The sequence below is a fragment of the Carica papaya genome, chromosome 1 (assembly GCF_054855325.1).
Source record: "Carica papaya isolate Zhongbai chromosome 1, ASM5485532v1, whole genome shotgun sequence".
NCBI lineage: Eukaryota > Viridiplantae > Streptophyta > Magnoliopsida > Brassicales > Caricaceae > Carica > Carica papaya.
Window position 1 is genome coordinate 14925735 of NC_142309.1, and position 20365 is coordinate 14946099.

Below are 20365 nucleotides of genomic sequence, written 5' to 3' on the forward strand. Positions count from 1 at the left end.
AATTCCCATCGTTAAGGTCCTGTGGCAGAACCGCACACACAGAGATACCACATGGGAGCTAGAATCCGACTTCAGAGCCCAGTATCGCCAACTACTTGATTGAGTGAGAGGAAGACAAATTTGAAGGACCAAACTTTTTTTAAGGGGGGGAGATTTGTAATACCTGAGCTTAAAATTTAACCCGAGATTAATTTTAAAGTTTAAAAAATGTATAAAAATATAATTTTGAAATTAATAAATTTTTATTTAATGTGAAATTAGGAAAAAAATAGGTTGAGAATGAAATTAAATATAATTTTAGGAAAAAGGAGTGAAAATTTGAGTTCGGATGGTGTTTTTGAAAGAAAAATAAAAAACTAGAAGTCAAAATACAATTAAAAAAATTACACCACGTAGGACGCGTCAGCAGCCCCAACGAACCGGAGCATGCCGCGCGGCAAGGCACGTTGACTCGGTGCCATGCAGGAGGCCATGCTGGCAATCCGCGTGCCCACGATTGGACGGTCTGTATGCGCTCTTGCGCACGTGGATTGTCTGAATCTGTTCCCTCTTTAGGTGCGATCGGACGGTCGCGATTAAATGCGATTAAATAGTTCTGATTCATTTTCTCTTTAAACGTGATTGTACGGTCGAGATCAAATACCATGAACGACCCAAATTTAAGGAAGACGAGTATAAATATCTCGCATCACACCGAACTCAACCCTAGCCGTCAGCCTCCCGTCGAAGAAGAAGAACCAGTCACCGAAAAAGGGAGTCGACCGCTACCCACCACCGCGCCGGAACCACCTCTGACCACCAGAAAGATAAAACTTCTCCTATCCACTCAGAATTTAATTTTGAACACCCTCATGGCCAAATCGGAGCAAAAAAACGGCGGATAAACTGAAAACTACGAGCAAAGCCCCGCCGCGCCCGCCGCAGGAAAAATCTAAAACTGCCTCCGATGAGCCCTTTTTCGTTTCTTTTCTTGTGCAATTTTTCTACCCTTGTGTTCACCGTTCTGTTTTTTACAAGTTTACCGAAGAAAAACACCCAGCTGGGAAGGTGAGCCGACAAATCCGCCACACTAAAAAATTCTGCCAGCTGTAGGTTTTTGTTTTTTAACTTTTTCGGCCAATTGAGGCCCCCTAACGTATTTTCTCTCTAGGATGGGTAAAAACTAGTCGAAACCAACCAAAACTTGCCAAAAACGGCCAGGCCGAGGTAAAGTATTGTCGTGGTCGGCGGTGCCGTCATCAGAGCACGACAGTGCCGCCATGCCGAAATTTTGAAATTGGCTGGAAAAGATTTTTAACACCGATTTTGTATTTTTTCAAGGTATTTTTATATATGCGAAACACGTTTTAATCTCTACAGGAAAATACAAGAAAGTCGGGGACCGCCAGTAGGCGTAGTAAAAAGTTCAGTATTTCGAGCACTAATTCAGGTAAGAATCTTTCATCTTATTTCCTGTTATGGAATTGAAGCTTAATAATTGGTAATATAGTATTTTGTGTGATCTAGAAAACTTTGAGAATAATTACAGGTTACCAATTGAGCCGGAAATCGGTTAGTCATTTATATGTTGTCATGTTTAACTGATTATTGAATTGATAGTTTTAAATATATGATGATATACTAGAATGATTAACTAATTTAATTGTGCTTCCTTGATATATATATTGCTTGTCTTGCGTGATTTACGGTTAATTTATGAAATTGGTAATTAATATGTAAACGAAAAATTGATTGGTCATGTGAATTAATGAATGGTAGTCTTACTGGATATCCTAGAAGATGATGGACAAACCGGGCATATAGGGAACCTACCGTGAACGTTGTCTTATATCGGACGAGGTATCAAGGATTAGTATTTTTAGCGCTCATACCAGATGGGGTATGGGGACGGCTCGTTTCACCCTCATACTGGATATTGAGGGATGGTATTCTTGGCACTCATACCGGATGGGGTATTGGAACGACCGGTTAGTTAACAATGTTAAACAAAGGTTCATGTGTAGTGGGACATCCCTATGGGCCCCCAGAGATACTAGTAGGCAAATAAAAATAAAAAGTTATTGTTCTTACTCACTTGAATATGAGATTAAAATTTTATTTGGGTTATTGTCTCTATATATCGATTTTAAAAATCTCACAACGGTAAATATATGCAACAAATGGTTTTCTTTATGATAAATGAATTTACTTAAATCAAGAGCTCTATTGGTTATTTTTATGATTTTTACCAACCTTCAGTTTCTGTATTGGTGAGTAGTGTGATATTCTTACTGGGTTAGTGTAGCTCACCCTTTAGCTATTTCAGATCAAGAGGAACATGACCCAGATCCTGATCAACAAGAGGGTTGTGAATAGTTTACCACTTGGACTCCCTTCAAAAGTTAGTGAAGGTCGTCCGAGAATGCTCAGTATATTGTCTTTTATTTATTTCCTTAATTTTATTTATTATTTTAGAATGGTCGTTCCCGTAACCTTATTGAATATTCTAAAGTATTGTGTAAGGAATGTGATACAAATAAGGCTAAAAACACTCAAGATACTCAAAGAGCATCAAAAGGTGACTTGGAGCAAATTTTAAATAACGTGAATACAAATAGAGTTCCAAACCTAAAAAGTTTCAGCGGACCAGTAACAAGATCAAAGGCAAAGAAGCTTAAAGAGTTGCTCCAAGTTTTCACTCAAAAACATGTGGATGATGGGCTGGCCAATTGTAGAAAGTTCAAATATGACCTTTTTGAACAACCCAAATTCGTAACTTTAATTGGATTTAAATGATTTGGGGATAATTTGAGCTTGTTTGAGTCTTATTGGTAATGGATGAGTAAGCCTTATGTATGGGCTGGATTAGTTGAGTTGTTTTAAGTATTTTGGATTGTTTTATTTTAGTTTGAGTTAATTAAGTCCATATAGTCAAGTGTAACTCATTTGGAGTTAAGTCTTGTCTTAGTGTTATTACAAGAATACTATATGGTGCCACAAACAATTAATGGTGTTGGTTAAGAGCATTGGAGTTACAAGAAGTTACATAACAATTACATACCTATAATTAGCCTAATTATTGTTGGAGTTACAATTGTAATTATCACATAATTAGCCTAGTTATTGTAGGAGTTACAATTGTAGTTATTGTATTGTAACTTATCATTGATTTCTTTGGGTATAAATACCAAAGGAACTCTTATTTATGGACATCAAGAGTTGTAATCAAATATTTCAGAATTGAGTTAAGAGCGTTTTGACTTTCTTTTCACTTTATGCACAAGGTGTTGATTTAGAATACAATTGTTATCACTTGTATTCAATTTTGATTTCCTATTTCAATTATTCTTGGTGTTTGTTTGGATTTGGTTCAAGAGATATCATTTATCTTATTCTATTTAACTTCTACCATTCGGGTAATTGAACAAATTTGATTCCTTTTCACTTGTGATTTAAATTCTGTTTTAGACCGATTGAAGGGTTCTAAGAGTCAAACAAGGGTCTTGGGATTCCGCATCAGAATGTAAACCCTAAGTTCTATTGTTTCGCTTCCGTATTTAATTCACGACTTTATTTTCTTTTAAATTCTGGGCCTTTATATTTAGTATTTTTAGATATATAATTTTTTTAAAATAATAACATGAACTACTTAAATTGAATGGATAGTCATATTCAAGTAGGATGCAATACGAACAAATCAAAAATTAATTTGAATTGTTAATGAACAAAATGATAAAGCAAATAAAGATATATTTGAGTTTCTAGGAGTTAAAGCTCTGATACCAGATGATGCAAGATCAACTCCTGAAACCCACTCAACATATGCAATACCAAAACTATAACCACCTAGAATTAAATTTCTCCCTCTAATTGAATCTACAATCCTAAAAGGAAAGTAAAATAAAGACTAGAAAAAATAAATAAGGAAAGAAAAAATGTCATGGACTTACTGATAAGTTGATCCCTGCTCCTTGGCTCAACGAGACTTCTGAAAACTCATCCTTCCTGAAGAACTTGAAGAATCAAATTTTAGCAAAAATGTTAAAAGAAGAAAAGCCGAAGCTCTCAAGAATTCTCTCAAATTTATTCTCAAAGATTGTATTTACATCCTAGGGGTAAATGTATATTTATAGCTTTTTCTGAACAATATAGATGAGTACAAAATCTCGAGATAATTTAATAAAATAATACTTTAGATAATATTTTATCTTAATTTGGAATAAATGCATAATAAAATAATTATTTTATCTCAAATAAATTAATTAAATAATTATAAGGGATAGAATTATAATAAAATATTAATTAAAATAAACTCATATTTATCTCATATGAAATCCATATAAAACACATGTAAAAATTAATTTTAAAACATTGGTACTTTAAAAAGTGGGTCTCAATCCTTTTAAAAAAAATATAAAATAATAAAATAACTTAATTATATTAAAAAAGGGAAAGGGGACCGGTCAGTTTGGGCTACCCGAATGGGCCGAGCCTGCCGGTTCGCGCAAGTTGCATGGGAGAAGGCCTGCGAGGTCGCAGATTGATGGGCTTGGGCTGTCCACGAGCTTACTACATGGGGCGACCAAGTGGGAATCTTGAGCTGCGGGTTACGCATGGGGCGTGTGTCCTTGGGTTTGCGCATATGTGCAGGATTGCACGCATGCCGCTCGGGTCTTGCGCGCATACAACGCGTGGGGCGTGCGAGCTGTTCCGGTCGCACATTCGTATGCTACTTCAGGCATGCGAGTTATCCACTTGTACGGGTGGATCACCATGCTTGCTACTCACATGCCAAAGGTAGTTCACACATGTCGCACGTGTCTTCCAATTTTGCACTAGACATGGTTCTCCCATTAGACTAGCAGATTAAAAATTCCTTGAAGCTTGCAGGCCCGGCTTCGGGTAATTGGGCCTATGGGAAATTGGGCTTGTTTTCCCATTGGGCCTAATTCGTCAAGGACTTCAGAGTCCTACGCGTCTTCTTCTTTTATTAGGATATCCTTCATGATGGCTTTTGCATCACATCCGGCCCACGTGGATGCATGTGGCTCGAAGCCCATGCCCAACAACAGCCCCGCGTGGCCCAACGGCTCGTCCACATGCCCAATGGCCCATCCTCATGCCAAACGACCCAATCCGAGCGACCTTAAAGCCTAAACAGCACCTCCTCTTGGATAAGCTTCAGGATTTATTTCTTTTATTATTTCCTATTCCAAAAAGGTTTCCATAGCTGCAACAACTCTAAATAATTAATTTAATAGGATAAATATAAAGAAATTTAGAGGAAGAAGGCTAGACAAGGTCGATGTCCAAGGAAGGCAAAGCTATCTTGGAGATTTGGATAAAGGGGAGTATTATTTTACTATTATTTTAATTTTTCAGCAGCCCTATTAATTAGAATAAGGATATATCTTAATTATTTTTATATTTATTTAATTTGTGGCAAATTAATTAATTAAGTTTAGGATAAGGGCTTAATTATTTTATTATTATTATTATTTTAATATAAATTCTTTTCTTACAATTATTTAATTAATTTTCTTGCAATAGATGAGATAAAATAAATATTTTATTATGTAATTATTTTAAAATTAGATAGAATTTTATTTAGAATATTATTTTATTAATTTCTTTAAGAGATTATAATTATCTAGAATTATCCCGAGGAAGGTTATAAGTAGGCTTTTGGTCATATGTTGTAAACAAACCAATTACAATCAATTTGAAAGAAATTCTTGAAAGTTTAGATTTTTCTTCAATTAGCTTTTCACTAATTTTAGCCGTTTCAAGTTCTTCAGGAAACAAGAGTCTTTAGAAGTCTTGTTGAACCAAGGAGTAAAGATCAACTTATCGATAAGTCCGTGATATTTTTATTCATTAATTAACAATTCAAATTAATTTTTGATTTATTAGTTCGTATTGCATCCCGCTTAAGTTCATATCTATCCATTTAATTCAAATAGTTCGTGTCTATTTTTAAAAAAATTACATATAACAAAAATACTAAATGTATTACCCCAAATTTATTATTATTTTTATGAATATTATTTTGTTTTATTTTAATTTTTTGTAAATTTTATATGAATTAAATGATTATTTATGTAATAATATATGGTTTTAATTTAGTTTAATTTAATTAAATGGAAATAAAAATAATAATAATGATAAAAAGGGGTAAAATTATTTTTGGGACTTAATTGAAAATAATTTTGGAAAAAATGGTGAAAATTCAGATTCTGATGGTGTTTTTGAAAAAAAAAATCGAAAACCAGGGGTCAAAACGTAATTTAAAAAAATTACGCCACGTCAGCAGCCCCGTCAGCAGTCTGGTCAGTAGCCCTGGCCAACCAGAACACGCCACGTGGCAGAGACGCTGACGCAGGAGGCCACGCGAAACGGAGCCACGTGGGCGATCCGCGTGCACGGACGACCTAGATCAAAAGTGCGTGTGAACGACCCAGATTGCACGCGTGCGGACGGCCCAGATTGAATCATGCACGGACGGCCCATATCGCATCACGATGGACAGCCCAGATTCATTTTCAATTTAATCACTATCGAACAGTCCAGATTAAATCGCGATGGACGGCTCAGATTAAAAGCGATAGGTTATAAATAATCTCATCCACACCCAAACCCAAACCCTAGCCGCCAGAGCCTTCGCCAGAGAAGACCGTCCAGCCACCGGGGGAACCAATCGCTACCACCCGCCGCCGCATCGGAGCATTTTCTGGCCGCCAAATGAGGTAAAAATTTTCTTCTTGGCTCGGACTTCGATTCTAAACCCACCTGTAGCCAAATTGGAACCAAACTACCAGCCAATGCAGAAAAACGCTGTCGAAGCCCAGCGGCGCCGCCGCCGGTTTCTTTGATTTTTGCCTCCGATGAGGCCCTTCCCGATTCCCGTTTAATGTAATTTTTCCACCATTGTGACCACCTTTCCTTCATCTACAGGTTGACCAGAGCAAAACACCAAATTGCGACTCGTGCCGGAGGAGCCGCTGCACCGGAGAGCTCCGCTGCTGGTAAGTCTCAGTTTTTTGTGTTTTTTCGGCCCACTGAAGGCCTTACGTGTGTTTTCTTACAGGAACTGGTGCTAGTTTGGCTGGAAACGGTCGAAAACAGCCAACCCGAGGTGGATCGCCGCCGCGGGCGGCGGCACCGATGCTGGAGCAAGGCGAAGCCGTCGTGCCGAAATTCTGAAATTTGGTCGAATAGGCCCTGGGTCTGATTTTGAGTTATTTGGGGACATGTGTAGGTACCGAAAGTGTGTTTCAGTTCCCGGAGAGAAATTCAGAGAATTTAGGGACTGCCTATATATGCAGTGAAAAACTTGTTTTAGACTCCCCATAGATGCAGTGAAAAACTTGTTTTAGACTCCAAATCAAGTAAGGATCTCTCACTCTATTTTCTATCACGGAATTAAAGTTTAATAAATAATAAAACGATATTTTATGAATTAATAGATATGTATAATTAATTAAGGTTGCTAATGGAGCCCGAATCTGATATACTTTTTTGGTCACTTCCTGTTTTATTTATTTTACAGTTTTAAATGTGTTACCGTATGTGGTTTATTTATTCTATGATTTTGAATGCATGGATCACTGTTTGCTTCATTGCTCCTTGATTTTGTGAATTTAATATATGTTGGCCTTGTGTATGCATGTTGCTTGCTTAAATAGTTATGTTTGAATGGGTAACGAAGACTAAGGATAAATAGGAATGGGATTGAATTGATAATTAGATAAGTTGACAGTCTCACTAGATATCCTAGGAGATGGTGGACGGAGCAGGTCCATAGGGAACCCTACCGGGAACGTTGTCTCATACTGGACGGGGTATGGAGACTTTAAATGTTTTGGCGCTCATACCGGACGGGGTATTGAGGTTTATTATTTTGGTGCCCATACCGGACAGGGTATGGGGATGGTCCTGGAATTAAGATGTTAAAGTGAATGGTTCACGTGTAGCGGGGACCCTTATGGATCCCCATAGATATTGGTAGGCTGATAAAAGAGAAAATTTGTTGTCTGATGATTGAAATATAAAAGTATGACATGTGTTATATTACAGAGTGCGTATGATTTCATGATATTTATAATGTTATTATTTTCATAAGTTGTTTTCATGAATCTCACCGAGGTAAGTGGACAGTAAAGGGTATTATTATTGATAAATGAATTTGTTACAAATTGTGCTCTATTGGTTGTTTTTGTTTTCTACCAGTCTTTACTTCTGTGACAGTGAAATAGTGTGACGTCTTTACTAGCCTAGTGTACCTCATTCCTTACTTAACAATTTTAGATCAGGAGGACTTGGTTCTCGAGACCGTTCCACAGGAAGATGGAGAGTAGAAGGCTAAAGATTTTATAGTTTTCCTTATAGCATTCATTTCTAGTATTTTCTTTAGTTAGCTTATTCTTTCATATCTTTAATACGTTTTGGTTTTTGTGTAAGGTATGTTAACCATAATCTATTTTATGTCGCTTCCGCACTGAAAATTTTTATATACATTTTCTTTTAATTTCCGGGACCGTTACACTAAAAATATCTTAATTGCACCCTATAAGACAATTGGCATGTTGTTTGCATTTTGCATAACAAAAGCAGAATAGTCGCTTGATTGGTGACTAGAAATCCTTTGAGAAATCGAAGACAAAGTATCTCACCTAACGAGTGTGAGTGAAAACTTTTGTTTTCATTTTGTACATTATCCACGTTTAATTTTCAAATTACATTTCTATAAACTTGCATCAATGTTGCATAAAGAAACTTGACCGATCATAGAGCATAACCAATAAATTAGGGGTAGTATAAATAAATACACCTGCCAATTCTATCCATCGGGATTGATCGAATCCCTACGCATCAATTCGTCTTGTCAATCTTTGTATCTACATTTTTATCTTTTATTTTACGTTTGTTCCATTATAAATTTAAGTTACTAATCGATACTAGTTTCTTAACACACGAAAGACACACCATTTCATTTTATGTGTGCTTATTTCTAAGCTTTTGTAGAAATTAGATCCTTTTAAGGTTTTTTGTTGTGTTGTAAGGACCAACGCGCAGATATGATTCAAGTGATTTCAATTCCAGATGCTCAACTCGACAGACAAAGCTTTTAATTAAGAGATTACGAGGTTAAAAATGAGTGAAGGTGAGGGAGAGATGTTCTTTCATTAACCTTTACCTTATAGGAAAATTTACTATGTTACAAAAAAGTAACATACTTCTCGTCTTGGAAAGTATCTTTATCGTCCGAATGGTCATGAACTTGCAAGCCTAGGGAGAGGACAACGAGCAGAGGGAGAATATATTCCACACACGATGTCTTGTCAATGGTAAGGAATATGGTATGATCATTTACAGTGGTAGTTGCACTAATGTGGCAAACACTCTATTCGTGGAAAGAGTAGGGTTAACATGCGTCAAATATCTAAACTCCTACCTGTTACAGTAGTTGAATGAGTATGGTGAAGTCCAAGTTACCGAACAAGTTATAATACCATTTTTCATCGAAAAATATAACGACGAAGTATGTTGTGATATTGTACCTATGCATGCCAGTCACCTGATACTTGGGAGACCCTAGTAGTCTGATAGACAGGTAAAACATAATGGTCGCACCAATCGATATTCATTGCAAAATGACAGTTTGAATCATGTTTTATGCCTCTATCACCAAAAAAGACACATGAAGATTAGATCAACATAAAAAGGTCCTTTTATGAATATTCAAGAAGGGCCGAAGAGATAGAAAAGGCTGAAAAGAAAATTAATGGTCTACTAAGCATCGATGAAGTCCAAAAGGAAATAAAAATGGTCCATTAAGAGAGATTAAGAGAAAAAAAATAGCTAAGTGTTTTAATAAATGGGAAAGAGTGTTCAAGATTGCTAGTTGTGAAAATGGAGGTCTCATTGTAGTCACCTATAAAACAACCCATTTGAAGCTTGATCACTCTATACCTAGTTGTACTACTCTCCTTTTACGGTTAATCACCATAGAATATATGCAACGAAGATTTGATCTAGATCCCGGAGGAATTTTGAACCAAGTCATGACATGAATTAACAATAAAGTAAACATACCGGGGAAGTATCATGTGTTTTCTATTGTTATCACTAACCATTCTCCTTTTGATGAATGTTGAGATTTGAGGACGAATCTTTTTGAAGAAAGGGGGATGACATGACCCTAGGCAACTCAAATTCATGACGAATCTTTTAATGCCTTTTGAACCCATGTCTACATCACTTGTTGAGTTAGGGAATCATGATTGACATACCGAGTAAGTCGTGACATCCTTCCTTTTTCTTTTTAATTTTTGAATTATCTTGATTATTGTATTCCATATTGGTGGGTGAAATTATCAAGTAGGGAGTGTGAATTAGGTGGTTAAAATCTTCTGATCATACATGGTGTAAGGATTGGGGAGTAATATGATCATTCCAAATCCCTCTCGGGTCAGATCTTTAAATTTATCCTTATTTTATTGACGCGGGAGGGTATGGAAAGGATCGAATCAAATCTTGTAACATTCACCAACACATATAATATAGAAACTTAACCACCTAATTAACCTTCGTTAATTGAGAATACACCCACCTAGATGGCATGCATAACCAATGAAAAGGAAAATAAAATGAGGAAAAGAAGCCACGAACTTACCCGATAAGTTGATATCAGTTCCTCGATTTAACGAGACTTTGAAAAGCTCCATAACTTTAAAGAACTTGAAGATGGTAAAAAAAATTAACAAAGCTAATTCTTAAAGAAAGTAAACGCTTCAACTTTATTATTCTCAATTGTGTATTTACAACTTATGGGTAAAAATATTTATATAACCTTTTTTTTATATAGTTATAAACGAACATAAAGACTTGAAAAATAATAAAATAAAAAAAGATAAAATTACATTCTTAATTTATAATTTAAAATAATAATTAAATAATTTTAAGAGATAGATTTATATTAAAATAATTATAAAATTATCCCATGTAAAATTTAGATAAAAGCACAAAAAAATTATACAATTAAAAAAAGGTCTTATGAAAGAGGAAGAAAAGAAGAAAAAGAGTCCAAGAAGACTCATACAAGGGGGTTGCCATGCAGGCAACTTGTGGGTCATGCATGGACTGTGGGTGTGGGTTGCGCGAATGGGTCGGACATACGGGTTAGACCCGCGTGTAAACTGGATTGCATGCATGTTGGACGCAGGTAAACGGCTAGCCTGTTGGATGATGCAAGCGGGTTTGCTAGGTCTGTGTGCAGGCGAGCCTGCTAGCCTGCTGGGCTGTGCGGGCAGGCTTGTTGGCTCTGCATGCGAGCAAGCCTGCGCACATGCTCGTGTTGGTGCATGGGCTGAGCTCATGCTTAGTGCGCGTTGGGCATGCGGATTAGGTTGTTTGCACGTGTGTGCTCTATCACCCGGAGAGTGGCCCTGCATGTGCGGGTGGGTCTTCCCGTACGTGTAATGGTCCACACATGGCAAGTCACATACATGGCACTTGTTGTCTGTCATTCTCCTTAAGGCTAATTAGCCTCTTTTGGGCCTTCTCTTAGACTAAATACTTTTTTGGCCAGAAAGGCCTTGAACTTATCTCTTTTTACACCAAAGGTCGTTCTTCTGTTTCTCTTGGCAATTGTTCAAGTCCAACGGTTCTCTCATGGGCCTCAAACTAATTCTTTTATCTTGGATCTCGAGGCCCAATTGGATCTAGGTTGGACATTTCTTTTGGCAACTTCTAGGCCTCCAAGGTTGTCCCTTTCTTGATCTAAACTTGGTCACAAGGTTTGGCCATTTTGGGTGCTTAAAGAGGATTGGGTACTTAAAGAGGTTTGAGTTTTTCTTTCTTGGACACTTAGATTGAGTTTTAAGTCCCTCTTTAGATGAATTTAGGACCCGAGCCATTACTGGACTGCCTCTTGGTTAAGGATTCTCAGCCCCTTCGAAGATAGACTCGGTTTGGACTTTCGAGATTGATTATGGCCTATCTGGGATCACATCATTTATATTCTCTTGATAAAGATAAAACAGAAGAATTACGAGCATTAATAGGTTTAAGATAGCCACCATATACATAACTTTTTTATAGAAATAATATTCTACTCGTTCAGTTTATTACTTGAACAGTAGTGTGTTTGCTAGTATAACTTTTATTGCATTAGTTGCCATAAACCTTAGGCTAACAATTATTATAAGAGTTTCTATCTTTAATTTTGTTTAACTTAATTATTTAGAGAAAAACAAAATCATAATGGTAGCTATCATTTGGTAAAGATCAATCCACTAATAGACCCTATTTGTTTAATAGAGATCATTATAATTATTGGAATCCAAGAACTAAAATTTCATTCAAGTCATGGATATGATGTGTGGAAGTCATTGTTGAAGGATTACAATTCCCTCTAGAAGAATAGATGACCGAGTTATAGTTGGATGATAAAATAATAATAATAATAATAATAATAATAATAACTACTACATTTAAACTCCAAAGCTGTTAATGTCTTGTATTATGGTTCAGATGGAAGTTAATTTAAACAAATTTTACATCTAAATCAACAAAAGAAATTTTGGATAAACTGTTGGTAATTGATGAATGAACCAATTAAGTTGAGGACTCCAATTATGAATTATTTAAAATAGATCTACTTTAAAAATATTCACTAGGTTTACTAATATTATCAATTCATAAAAAAAATGTCTTGTAAAATCTTACTACGACAATGAATAAGTAAGAAAAACTATAATAGTAATATACACTTCTTGGAGCATTAAATTTTGTTATTTTTTCTTTACAAAATTATATATAAGTGTGAATAAATTTTGATGAATAAACTATATATGTTCTTAATTTTATGAAGAGATTCTATTTGTGATTCTCAATTAAAAAAATTGGGTAGTAACTTTGCAGTTTGAATCGGGGTTCAATTACAACTACAATTTCTATATAATAGATTAAATTTTATGGAGCAAAATAAAATTTATCCATGATTAGTTTTCCATTTTTTTTTTTTTTTGTTTTTTTAAAGAGAAAGAGTTGTTCATGCCTTAAACCCAGTTGGTAGTTGGGTTTTAGCATTGTGATAAGGAATGTGACAACATGCTTGCACGTCTCCGCCAATTCTGATCATCCTTCTTGTTCAAATTCTGTGTTTGACGAATGGGGTGGTGGAATATTCACTACAGATATTCTCATTCATGATTTAAATATATTCATATATGTATATGTGTGCGTGTGTGTGTATATATCTGTGTGTGGGGTTTGTGATAATTACTTGTATAAATCTGACAAAAAGAAACTTCCTAGTAAACGGCGTTCTCTTTGGGCTATTGACATGAAAGCAAAACAGAAAATCACTATCCAAGTTCTATTATCGAACCATTCCCCAGTTACCTTCTAGAATTGCCTTAACGTTTTTTCTTTATAAATTTATTAAAATTGGTTTTAATTTACGTGTGTAAATGGAAAATTAAATAATGTTGCTCATGAAATACAATTTAACAAAAAAATCAAATTTGATTAATAAAATCCATAAGATATACGTGGTCTTTCTGTGTTTAGTCTTAAGGATTTGGTTTGGTTCTGTCTACGTGGTCTAGTTTTATAGTTTGGTTTGGTTTTTCAATCTGGAGTGGAACTTAAACACTCTCATTCATATTTTTTTCCTGTCAATCCCAATCAGTTTATTTTTGGTGAACTTATATTGGTGTATTTATCCAAACTATTATATATAATAATATAAGAAAATTGACTGAATAAAAAATATTGACTTAAATGTAGTAAATCTAATTCAGTATATAGTAAATATTTTTATAATTTTTTAATTATGTTAGATAAATAAGTATTTAATAACTTTATATAATATGTAATGAATAATTGATTTAGTGCTAATTTACTTTGTGTCTTATATTTTGAGCATTTTTGGTGACCAACATAGTTTTTCTAATAAAATACATGTGAGAAAAATTAAGTAATTTTCTGTTATTATCTAAAGACTCTTATGTATTTTAGCAGTTGTATCCAATGGGTGTTAACAATTTAATTGAATCATATAAGAATTTATATTTTTAATACGTACCAAATTAATACTTCAAACCGAAAAACATATCTGTTAACTTTTTTTTGGTTAAAAGGAAAATTGGTTTTTCATTCTTTTTTTGCCCCATCTAGACGCCTTAAATTTTCCACACCTTGTCTTTTTTTTTTCTTTGTTTTTTTTCTCTCACCAATTTTTTCTTCTCCATTTTTGCCTTTGCCAAGACTAGTAAAGTTCTTTTGCTTCCTCCGTTTTAACTTTTTATCAATCTCATTTATAGATTATTTTTAAATAAATTAATTAGCAAGCTATCTTTCGCTTTTTGTAATTGATTTGCATCAAACGGAGGATTAATAAATAGCTTGCTAATTAATTTATGGCAAAATATTGTAGAAATGATGAAGATACAATGATCAAGTGGAGGAAGAAAGAAAATTAAGTCTTGTCTTGGCCAAGACAAGAATGGAGAATAAGAAATTTGTTTCCCTTTAAAAAGTTGAAGTTAACAAATTTGTTTGTTTGAATGCCACTGTTAAAAACAGAAGTTACTATGCATTCAGTTAAATGGTTAGACATGAATTTTATAAAGTTAATAGAATATATAGGGATTTTTAGATTATAACTCGAGTTAATTTATTAGCTTATTTTTTCACAATATATCCTTTTTCAAAATAATATAAACATATATAATTTAGTAAAGATTGTTTGCATTCAGTTACTAGAATATTTTAATATAACATTTAGTTGTATAATTTTTTACATATTTTTATATATTTCTATTTTTTTACGATTAATTTTAGTTTGATTTTAATAATTTTAAATCAAATGACAAGTTTTACATTTCAAGAGTCAAAAGAAGTAAAAATGAAGGAAGAAAACAACGTTCAAAACCCAAGTGTTCAATACAACCCTAAATTTTCACGCTGCAACGAGAGGAAAAACTCCATAAAATAGTTGCTGCAGCAAGAGTTACAAAAGGCTTAACATTACAGCAAGAAAACAAGACCTCTTCAGTATGATTTACCGAATGTTTATTACTATCGATGGCAATATCCTGACATTGTGCATAGAATAACAAGCGCGAGATTTCCACATTGCAACAAGGAAAAATTCCAAAACAACACGATTTAATAGCAAATAATGTGTCCAAGGTGCTTTAAAGCCTTACTTTTTAGAGAATATATAATTTAAAAGAAATATAAGAGCCATTATATAGCGATGGAGTTATTTATAGCATTAGTTTTAAAGTAGATAACCACCTTATGAGTTTTTCAATAGAATTATTCAAGAATTAGAAAAAAATTCTCAACTTAAAGAGAAAGAGGATTAGGTGAAATCTTGTAGAGGAACTTCCATACATAATAAGTTTTTCTATCATTTCTTTGTAATCTTAGTGATGCTTAGGATTACTTTTCTATTTAAGTTTTATACTTAATCATCAATATGGAATAGTTTTCTTTGTTGGGAATTAATGGATTCAACCCTTATAATACCTCTGAGTTTCATAAATTGATATTCAGTTTTTATTTTGTGTGTGATGATTATACTCTACTGAAGCTAATGCTTTCCAATTTTGAAATTTTGATGTATTTATGGTGAGATACTGAAAGAAGAGGACTATATATTATTCTCTCTACAGAATCATATTGTAACGCCCACTAATTTTAATTTTTATTATTATTATTATTATTAATTTTATTTAGTTTATTTTATAATTTTATTATTTTAATTGATTTATTTTATTTTATTTAATTTTTTTAATAAAAATAAAAATAATAATAATGATAAAATTAGGTAAAAATATTATTTGGATTTAATTGAAATTGATTTTGGGAAAAATGGGTGAAAATTAGAATTCTGGGGGTATTTTTGAAAAGAAAATCAGAAACCGGGGGTCAAAACGCAATTTAGAAAAATTGTGCCCCATCAGCAGCCACGTCAGCGGCCCAGTCAGCAACCCTGGCCAACCAGGACCTGCCGCGTGGTAAGACCACGTCGACCCGGGAACGGGCCACGTGGGCAATCCGCGTGCGCGGAGTCGGACGACCCAGATGCACGCGCACGGACGGCCCAGATTCAATCAAGTACGAACGGCCCAGATTTAATCAAAATGGACGGCTGTGATTAAAAAGCAAAAGGGTATAAATAAAACCCCCACACCTGACAACAAAAACCCTAGCCGCCTGCCCTCGCCGGAGAAGACGAACCAGACGCCGGAGGAGCCGGCCGCCGTCACCTGCCGTCGCACCGGGGAGTTTTCCGACCGCTGATCGAGGTAAATTTCATACCCTCGGCTCGTTTTTCAATGCTGAGTTCCCCTGTAGCCAAATCGGAGCCAAAATTCCGGCCAAACGGCCGAAAAACACGGCCGAAACTCAGTGGCTCCGCCGCGCCCCTCCTCGGTTTTTGCCTCTGATTAGGCCATTCCCGACCTCCGTTTGATACAATTTTTATATCACCGTGATCACCATTCTTTTTTCTACAGGTTGATCGGAGCCAAATCACTAAAACACGAACCTCGCCGGAGAGCTGCCGCACCCGAGAGCACCGCCGCCGGTAAGTTTCAGTTTTTCGTAATTTTTTGGCCCCCCGAGGAACCAGAATCAAAGAAGGCCTCCAATCTAGGGCAGAGTTTACAACTTTACCCAGAAGGATGCCGACGCAGACCCAGACGTGGTACATGGTATGTATACTATATCTGGCCACATTGCTCATGTTTTGTTTGACACTGGTGCATCACATTCTTTTGTTTCACATGTTCTTGCTTCCAAAATTTGTGTATCACCTGATAGACTTGATTCATTGTTGCTTGTATCTACCGCTGGGGGGGAGACATTGCTAGGAGAGGTTATCTACAGGGCATGTGCCGTGGAGATAGCAGATAGAAAACTGAAGGTAGACCTGATAGGGTTAGACACGGAGAATTTTGATGTAAGCCTAAGAATGGATTGGCTAGCGGCGTATCACGCCACTATAGACTGCTTTAACAAAAAGGTTGTATTTAATCCTCCCAACGAGGAGTCATTTACAAGTTAATAAAATCATTCAGTACTGATTTTTCCCTGATGGCAAGTTTTCTTAATTCCTAGTGCCTTAATCTTGTATTTTCTCTAAGTAGGTAAACCCAAGAAAGAAGTTTGTATCCAAGAGATTCCAGTAGTCCGAAACTTTCCAGACGTATTTTCGGATGAACTGCCTGGTCTACCAGTGGACAGAGAGGTCGAGTTCACCATAGACTTACAGCCAGGTACCCAGCCCATCTCGGTTGCTCCTTACCGAATGAGCCGCATTGAGATGGAAGAACTAAGGAAATAGATCACTGAGTTACAAAACAGTGGTTTCATTAGACACAGCGTTTCCCCTTGGGGTGCCGGAGTTACTTTTGCAAGGAAGGGAGATGGAACGTTGAGACTGTGCATTGATTACAGAGGGATAAACAAGGTAACAATTAAGAACAAATATCCTCTTCCCCGGATTGATGACCTTTTCGATTAGTTGCAGGGTGCACAGGTCTTTTCTAAAATAGATCTACGATCAGGTTACCATCAGGTAAAGATAAGAACAGAAGACATCCCTAAGACGGCATTCCGAACCAGGTACGGACACTATGAGTTCCTGGTCATGCCGTTTGGGCTAACCAACGCCCCGGCCATCTTTATGGATATAATGAACAGGATCTTCAGAGAGTTCTTGGATCAATTTGTCATCGTGTTCATCGATGATATCTTAGTCTACTCAAAAAGTAAAGAAGAATATGCTCATCATCTTGCCCAAGTCCTACAGGTCCTCAAGGAAAAGAAGTTGTATGCAAAGTTGAGCAAGTGTGGATTCTGGCTTGAGCAAACCGCCTTCCTAGGACATGTTATATCGAAGGAAGGGGTATCAGCGAACCCCGAAAAGGTTGAAGCGGTACTTGGTTGGGAAAAGCTGACAACAGTTAAGGAAATTCGCAGCTTTCTGAGGATGGCAGGTTATTACCGCCGGTTCGTCGAAGGATTCTCTAGCCTAGCAGCTCCTCTAACCCGACTCACAAAGAAGAATGCAAAGTTTGAATGGAATGAGGACTGCGAAAGGAGTTTTTTAGAATTGAAGAAGCAACTGACTACTGCACCCGTGCTGGCTCTACCGAGTGGATCAGGAGGGTATACAGTTTATAGTGATGCCTCCTATCTGGGCTTGGGTTGTGTCCTAATGCAGCATGAAAAGGTTATAGCATATGGGTCCAGACAGCTAAAGAATCATGAGAAGAACTATCCTACCCATGACTTGGAGCTTGCCGCAATCATACACGCCTTGAAAACCTGGCGCCATTATTTGTATGGAGAGACCTTTCAGATCTATACCGATCATAAGAGTTTGAAGCACATCTTCACTCAGAATGATCTCAACATGCGTCAGAGAAGGTGGATGGAACTCCTCAAGGACTATGATTGTGATATCCTATACCATCCAGGTAAGGGCAACGTGGTAGCCGATGCCCTCAGCAGGAAAAGTGCAGGCACCTTAGCCCATTTGATGGTTTCAGAATGCAGGTCAATTGGGGCCACGCAACAGGTTTGACTGCGAGATCTGAAGAGGGCCACATGTTTGGGCCACCTAGCAGTCCAACCTGAGTTAATCCAAAGAATAAAGGAAGCCCAGTCAGTCGACCCCGCCCTAGTAACCCACAAGAAGGATGCAGAACAGGGAGTGAGTTCAGAATTCCAGATCTCTGCCGACGGATTGATTCGTTTCAAGGACAGAGTGTGTGTCCCAGACGACAATGAGTTAAAAAGAGACATCATGACGGAGTCCCATAGTTCGAAGTTTGCCATGCATCCAGGAAGCACCAAAATGTACCAAAGCATGCGACCCCGGTTTTGGTGGCATGGGATGAAGAAAGACATAGCCGACTTTGTATCTAAATGTTTGGTATGTCAGCAGGTCAAGGTAGAGCATCAGCGCCCAGGTGGGTTACTTCAGCCTTTACCGATCCCGGAATGGAAGTGGGAACATATCACCATGGACTTCGTATCGGGGCTACCCAAGGCGCGTTCAGGACACGATGCCATATGGGTAATCATTGACCGACTTACCAAGTCTTCCCACTTCCTAGCCATCAAGATGACCGATTCATTTGACAAATTGGCAAGGATGTATATTCGGGAAATAGTCAGATTGCATGGGGTTCTAGTAACAGTAGTGTCCGACAGGGATCCCAGGTTCACTTCTCGGTTTTGGAGAAGCTTCCAGCAAGCTATGGGAACAAAATTGTCTCTTAGTACTGCCTTCCACCCCCAGACTGATGGACAATCAGAGAGGACAATTCGTACGCTTGAGGATATGCTCCGAGCTTGTGTCCTTGACTCCGGGGGCCATTGGGACGACCATCTACCCCTGATAGAGTTTGCCTACAACAACAGCTACCAAGCAAGTATCGACATGGCTCCATATGAGACGCTATATGGGTGCCCGTGCAGGTCACCGATTTGTTGGGAGGAAGTGGACGATAGAAGATTGTTCGGCCCGGAGTTGGTAGAGGAGACCACGTCCAAGATAGTTAAAATCAAGAAGAACATTCAGACAGCTCAGAGTAGGCAGAAGAGTTATGCAGATATCCGGAGGAGAGACCTAGCGTTTGAGAAAGGCGACCGTGTGTTTCTTAAGGTCACTCATTTCAAGGGAATTAGTAGGTTCGGCAGGAGGGGAAAATTAAACCCCCGATATATTGGACCCTTTGAAATCTTAGACAAGATTGGTACCGCTGCCTACAGACTAGCACTGCCTCCCGAGCTCTCCCGAGTTCACAACGTGTTTCACGTATCTATGCTACGTAAGTACAACCCGGACCCTTCTCATGTCTTGGCTCATGAACCGCTTTCACTCCAAGATGACTTGTCTTATGAAGAAGTACCGGTCGGTATCACGGACCGAGAGAGCAGAATACTCTGCAACCGGGAAATATCATTTGTAAAGGTCGTGTGGTAGAACCACACTCCCAGGGAGGCTACTTGGGAACTGGAATCAGAATTTAGAGCCCAATATCCCCGATTATTCGACCAAGAGTAAGAGGCAAATTTGGGGGACCAAATTTCTTTAAGGGGGGGAGAGTTGTAATGCCCACTAATTTTAATTATTATTATTATTATTATTATTAATTTTATTTAGTTTATTTTATAATTTTATTATTTTAATTGATTTATTTTATTTTATTTAATTTTTTTAATAAAAATAAAAATAATAATAATGATAAAATTGGGTAAAAATATTATTTGGATTTAATTGAAATTGATTTTGGGAAAAATGGGTGAAAATTAGGATTCTGGGAGTATTTTTGAAAAGAAAATCGAAAACCCC